This window comes from Cygnus olor, chromosome 2, assembly GCF_009769625.2.
Source record: "Cygnus olor isolate bCygOlo1 chromosome 2, bCygOlo1.pri.v2, whole genome shotgun sequence".
NCBI lineage: Eukaryota > Metazoa > Chordata > Aves > Anseriformes > Anatidae > Cygnus > Cygnus olor.
The window spans coordinates 15,585,255-15,592,897 of NC_049170.1; positions in this window are offsets into that span (position 1 = coordinate 15,585,255).

Here is a 7,643-nt window from a genome sequence, read left to right on the forward strand (position 1 = left end):
CTTTGAACTGAGTTGGTACGGAGTAGAAAAGACAAGGGTTAGCCCCTAAGAGAAGAGAAAGAGCCCTCAGTCATTTGGATCTTTTTGTCTTTTCCATGCATCCTAGAAATAGAGGATGCTGCAGCAGAGATGGCCAAAGGCAGGGCTTTCCTGCACATGGTTTATTAACACGTCAGTTCAAGGAAACTGAGCCCAAGTGCAGGCTATGCACTGAGAGATGTCAAAAAGAAAATAGCATAGCACCAGTGATTCCTACTCCAAATTATCTTACCAATATTTCTGCCTCAAAAGAAAAATCTTGACCCAATTCACTGACACTCAAACCACTTTTAGCCTTAGCCTCTGCAGCCCCAGAAAGAATCTCTGCCTGCAGTAAATCATAGTGAAGCTATAAAGGATGCCACGGCTTCCTGCCAACAACACCTACTGCACTTTTCAGATGACAAAATCAATGCCCACAGCTTCCCTGTGATTTGGGACATATATTTTTTTTCAGTCTGGAAGTTGATAGCTTGAATGGGAAAGCAGGGCCCAAGACACAAGGAAACTGTTGCCTTACACTGGCTCCCACATACAATTTTGCACAACTCACTGAACACAGTCATTGGACTCAAGGAGTCCTGGCCATTAGGCACTTCTACCCACCACCACCAAAGAGTCCTGACCCTGGTCCCTTCTATTCACTGCCTTGAATTTTCTTTTAGTAGTATTATTAATGATCCCAGTCCTGTTTTCTAGTTATACTACAGAATATCCACATGGCCCAAGGCTAGGATTTCAAAAGACTGGTGTTACTTCTAATTACATGCTTCATTTTCTAAACTTGTGGTTTTAGAAAGTATTAATTAGATTGGTCTTGTTAGTAGTATTTTCAATTCATGTTTTTGTCATGCCTTGTACATTTGGCATTATTCCCAGGATCTCAGATAGTGGACTCAGGACACCACACAGGGACATTTCCAGCTCTCTTGGCAGAGAAGAAACCCTGGGAAAGTTTAAGCGTTTTCACCTGAAGACTCAGAAGAACGCCAAAAAAAATATTAAAGAAGCAGCTTCTTGATTTTTTAAACTAAAAAAAAGTCAGTTCAATGACACAAGAGGTCCTGTTTGACTCGTCTAGACAGAGCCTGTGAGGCCTTGCCAAGATAGAGGAATTCATCTTCAAAAGTTATAGGTGCTATTTGTGCCTCATTTCATCTCTGAAGGTCAATGAATGCATCAGTTGGAACATGTAGGAGGTGTGAATGGAAGCCAGATTCAATAAGAAGAGAGTTTAGAGTCTGTTGGGTATTTATGAGAACCAACAGGAGCACAGAAAAAGACATGGGAAAGGCAGATAAGTTCTGAGGGCTCATGGGAAGAACTTAGTAGTCCCAAATGGAGCTGGAGAGAAGTCATACTTCATAAGGATGCAGACCTGGAAACAACCTCCTCCCCTGTCTAACTGGCAAACCTCTTCTAAAGTGAAAAATATTCTATGTTAATTATTCTCCATGTTTGGAAAAAAAAAATATTGCAGATGAAAAACTGGATCACAATAAGAAGAAATCACAACCAAGACTAGTTATTGCCACAGAACGTTATGGGTGCTGTTCTGAGAGTTGTGCTGAGACTTTGCTACAAACATATTCCTAACACATTTTGATCTGACAGTGTAGTTCCTGTGATTCTGCCTAGTCTAATATCCTGTCTCTGGGAAATTCTAACACCAGCAGCTTCTGAGGACAAGAGAAGAAACGTCTAACAGTCAAATAGCATGGCCTACACTACAAAAATATTATCCAAAGGCGTAACAGTGAATGATTAGTTTCTGAAGACAGAGTAGTTCCACGCTGTAACAAATGCCCCATATGCAACAACAGCACACTGTTTACAGCTTATATGAATTACAAATGAAAAAGTCTTTTCTTTATGTCTAACAACATCATGGAATTTAGCAGCCATTTGTCTGAACACAGTAAAGGTTAACTGATTTAACCTAGCAAGGTAAAATCAGTTGTGAGCTGTGAGAAGTAGGAAAAGATCTTGTAGGTTTAAAATCAAGGAGATCCAACTTTAAGATCTCAGCTAAAATTATAGAAAGTCATGGATATGCCAACATTATAATACAATTGTACACAGCCCAACTCACAAGACTAGGTCTAATATTTCCTTATTAACACCTTAGCTCTTCTAAACAGGAAGTTACACTGCAGACGTTTCTTCCAAGATCTCTGATAAGGTTGACACGTATGTGTAAATATGCATATATATACATATGCGTGTGTGTGTATTGTTGTTGTTAAAATCTGTGGTTTTTACACTTGTATTACTTTGTGACTAGATGTGTTCACACCTGCCAAACCTCTTTTTTAGCAGAAAAGACAATAATAAATTTCTCTTTGCAAGTATCTGCTTCTTCAGAGTCACCTAACCACCATTATAGCCTTCCTGGTTCTTTGCTAGTCTACCATAATTAATGTCAGTTATAGATTAGTAACAATATTGTGTGACAGACATAACAGAGCAATTCTAGTCAGACTGTAGACAGATCAAATTGTGTCTTTAGTTATATTTTAAAACATGAGAAATACAAATTTTACATAATGCTAAGAGGGCTAGGAGTACATTGTTCTGGTTTCGGTCCTCCTGAAGGGACAAGAGATAACACACTAACAGGAAACCACAAGGCAAATACACAGAGTTGAAAGAAAATGCCTCATAATTTCAACATCAGTCTTTCTCCCTCCTCCCACACACTGGGTTCTTAATGGAAAAACAGATCAGTGTGGATGACCACATTTCAGGTGGCAACAGGTTGCTTGCTTAGAGGCTCAGAAGACAACCTCAGGCTTCATTGTTAAGCCAACCTCATGATCCAGAAGGATCAAAGATCTCTGTAGAAGACAGACTTTGCCTGAGAGAGGTCCCTGTGCCAGCATCAGCTACCATTAGAGTGTAGAGAAGACAACAGATCACCTCCAAAGAAAACTGTGGAATAAAACAGAAAGAAGCCTTTGTAAAGGCTGCCATGCTACTGCTTTGCTCCCAGCTGGCAGGCAGCCCATGTTGCTGGTAGTCTGAGCTGCAAAACTTTCTGGTACTTAGGAGATAAGGACAGATACTGAGCCTGTGGAATAAACAAGATGTAGGCTTCCCCCTTCTAAGGATCTATGCCAAGCAACCAAGTTCCAACATCAATGCCTGTATTATACTTTCTGTGGTCAAGCATATTGCCAGACACTACTGGAAACTCATAGTATCCTATGTAAGCTACTTTTTTTGGGTTGGTATTCCGAGATGAGACTTCAGGGTATGAGATGCTATTGGGAGCACAGGGGTGCACAGTCCTCTCCTGCCATTTCTCCCACTGACTTCTCATGCTATGAATTTTAAATTTTTCATAGTGCTATTTGAACTATAGTGACTTTGTAATTTGAACCTCCCACTTACGTTTGAGTCATTCTTCCCAAGAAAAGTAGTTGGTTAATATAAAACTGTGGCCAGGAAATCAAGGGCTTTTCTTTCTGCTCCTAGTTCTGGCACTGCCTCTCCCCATGCCATCAGAATAGTCTCAGGCCTCTTACCATACCTGTGCATATAGAATATTTTAACGCTTGTGCAGTTTGGAGAAACAGTCTGGTTACCTGTAAGACAAAAGCAGCCCCATACAAATACGAAGAGTTTTATAAGCAAGGAACTCTCTATATGCCATATGGCATTGATATTGATATATCAATGTACTCCTCCCTAACTGCAGCAGATGCTTAGAAGTCAGTAGTTTAACCACACAATATAATGCACTTTTGTGTCCTTTTCTGTGAGCAAGAATAAGCCAGATGCTTTTCCACAACATATTGGCAGAAATATGGTGCTATACAGCCAGAGAAAGCAAAGTTTACCTCCACTGCAGATGAACCCCTACAGACCTGCTTTTTAAATCATACTTTCCTAAACCTGATTAATCTTGACAAAAGATTTACCTACTGATAGCTATCCAGATGATCAAATACATCTGAAACTGAGACTGATGTATCATCAAGGAATATGAAACTCCCCTAATGTCACAATTATATTTTTCATATTTCTTTTTATAATACCATTAGACAAAGGAAACAAATTAGTGATTTTCATTTTTCCTCCATTAACTATTTTTTTTGCTTCTTTATCTTTTCTATTCACTCATTTATCTTCTTTCTCATTTCCTCAGAGAGCAAACAGTGCTAGCCTCCTTTCCTGTTTCCCTCATTAAATATAATTTTAATTATTTTTACTTTACCCCTACCCATTAGTTCTCTAAAGTTCTCTTCCAGCTGCATATATTAACACCTCACTACTCCAATCATTCTCTGTTGCAAATATCATCACCTAATTTTGGCACCTGGATCTTTGCTCTTTGAGCTTTTCATTGGCATCTACTGTGGAGTTCCCGTGGGGATTTGCTCATTCACTGCTAAACTCCCCGGCAATTCACATCACCGACTTCTAAGGCTCTACCTGTCTGTATTTCATGGTGTGCTTTCACAAGTGTTTTAAGCCAACTGAAGACCATGCAGCCACTGAAGAGGGGTGACTCTGCCACCCCAGTGTCTGTGGTTGTATGTCCCCACCCCACTGCTTGCTCTGGCATCACCACTCGTGTAACCGCACTGCCAGCCAGACCACAACTATGCTTTCAGTTCTTTGTGCTTTTTTTTGGTAGGGTAAATTTTCAGGGAAGTTAGGTGGTGCATGCCCAGCAGGGACAGCAGGGCTACAAGCTGAGGGAGAAAGGCAGGACTGCCTCTCTCTGTCTTGGGGCACATTGACGGGCTTACAGTACGCATGACACTGCTGTCTGGTAAGTGCAAAGACCACACAGTGACAGGGAGAAATGTGCATTTAAACTCTCTCCAGCTACCACTTTTCTCTTTAAATCACAGTCACAATTTTATGTGGGCAATGAACTGCCCTTTGCAGGGAGAGGCTTGCTGTTTGCTTCACTGAGCAATTGAAACTTGGCAGGCCTTCACTTCAGCCAAAATCAGAGCCCACTGCAAGAAGGGGACAAGTCTTGCAGTCCTTGGTGATCGACTTCAACAGAAGTTTGGCTGGAGTGGGGGAGGGAAAACCATTAACGAATAGGTCTAAAAATAAATGCAAGGGTTTCCTGACATTGTTTTCTATTCTTCTGTATTCACCTAATGAGGGAAAAAGAACACTGGGTTTCAAACTGCATTTTAGTTTGCAGTTAATATTCAGGTCCCATGAACATATATACACAATAGGAGGACTCAGAAACAAGAGCAGGTCTTGACTGACGCCATGATGACCTTCACTTCTATTGTTCCTGGGCGTTGTGAGAGAGAAATCACTCACCGTCACCAATACCTCTTCAAATTACTTATTACAAGGTTAGGTATCCAAAGACTTAACACTTAAGGGTTATTTTTCCTGCAAAAGCTCAACCATTTCTTTTATAAAAGAAACCAGTATGTTACATTTATAGGTAACATCTTAAACTCTTACATGTCAGAGAATATAATGAAAGCTCTAATTGTTTCTTTCAGTATCTTCAGGGAACCTGTCAGAAATTCTCCCACATCTGCAGCAGCCAAATACATAACTTTTCTAGCCATGTATCTATCTATGTCATAGGACAGGCTTGAAAAAGAGGCGACAATATTGATCTTTCAGAAATCTATACAAAAACTATTTAGGTTCATCTATCTTGAATACCACAATTACAAAGCACAGCTCTGACTGTTAGATTCCTTGATACATGCTGAAAGCTAGCAGTTGAGTATTTACTTTCTCCTTCTTACAAAAGTATCTCATTGCAAACTGCCCTGAAGGTGTTCAGAGAAATTCACAAGTTTTCCTAATGGTTTACAAAAGTAAAAAAAAAAAAAAAAAAAAAAAAAAAAAAAAAAGAAGCTTGTTTCTTAGTTTTCTGTTATGCAAGTTATATGCAAGGGGCAAGCTCCACCAGGGTCTGGAGGTATACGGTGTCTGGTGTACTGAAGTAGCAATCACTAGGGAGATATTATGATGAAATGAATAGACAAGAAAAAACAAAGTTCTGGGGCAGTTTACACTGATGGTTCCCAAACTTGGGATGACATGGTTACAATAACTGCCTATGTGCTAACTTCTATAGCACCCCTGGGCTGCTTCCTTCGAGTCATTAGAGTAGCAGGAAATTCATTTCTACTGTATTCTCTCTCAAAAGAAAATGACTACAATCAAAAAAAAAAAAATGAATACAATACAACCAGCAGGATGAGCTTATTTACTGATTTTGGCTGGGATGGACTAAATTTTCTTCTTTGGTGCTGTGTTTTGGATTTGTGACCAAAACAGTGTTGATAACACACCTACCTTTAAGCTGTTGCTGAGCAGTGAAAAAAATTGGGAGGGAACAAAGCTAGGACAGCTGACCCCAGCTGACCAAAGGGATATCCCATACCACGTGACATCGTGATCAGCAACAAAAGCTGAGGGTCAGAAGCAGAGGGAGCAGAATGTCCATTAATGGCATTTGTCTTCCCGAGTAACTGCTACATGTGATGGTGCCCTGCTTTCCTGTGAATGGCTGACCATCTGCGTGCCAATATGAAGTGGTGGATGAATTCCTTATTTTGCTTTGCCTGCACATGCAGCTTTTGCTTTACCTACCAAACTGCCTTTGTTTTGACCCATGAGTTTTCTCACTTCTGCGTTTCCAATTCTCTGATTCCAGTGGGGAACGTGCAAGCAGCTGTGTGGCACTCAGCTACCTACCAGCATTAACCCACCACAACTTATTTCATCTTTTTTTCTGTGCCAGTCACCCTTGACTCCATTTCACAGAGTTTAAGATCCCAAAGGATCGTTGGTTCACCTTGTCTGACCTTCAGTGCACAAAGGGACGTATAATTCACTCACAGCCTCAGGCAGCTCCCTACAGAACTCTCAGACATTTTGCCATATCTTGCAAAACAAAACCTCTCCAGCAATACTGTCTGCCTGCCCTTTCCTCTTCATGTGGTCAGCTTCACAAGACAGACTCAGACGCTACCTCCCTCACACCTTGGCCACCTCCAAACAGCCAGCTGGATTAGACTTCTGCACACTATTACACCTACAGAATTTTCTCTGCTTATTGGATAACAGAAATACCTTTCTAAAGCTGTAACACCATGCAGGAAGACAAGCCTATCTCAAGCCTGCCTAGCAGTCTTTATCATTTACCTCCCTTTGTATCCACTGATGGCTACAGAACATGCTTCCATGTCTGGGCTCCTTCTCTCTGCAAGATTTTCCTGAGCTACTTTCATATTAGGCCTTTGTCATAGGGCTTACAGGTGTGTTACTGCACATTTGGCATTTTTTAGAAAACACCATACTGGATTTTTATGAGTTCATGAAGTGATTCAGATAATCCCATAAGAGCAATGCAGGATTGTAAATAAGGCAACACTGGCCATTTACTATGATGTCCTTCTCTCTCCTAGAGTTCTGGTGAAGATCCAGAAAAGAATTAGAGATGGGACAGATTCTTCTGGGATCCCACATCCTTTTGGCCTGGGTGAGTAACTATCCACCACTCTGCCATCAGCTGGGTAGGAATTATGAAGCCCAGGGCCACAGTGCCAGGTTACCTGCTGCTCTTTTAATCGTTAGTTCCTACCCATTGAGTCACA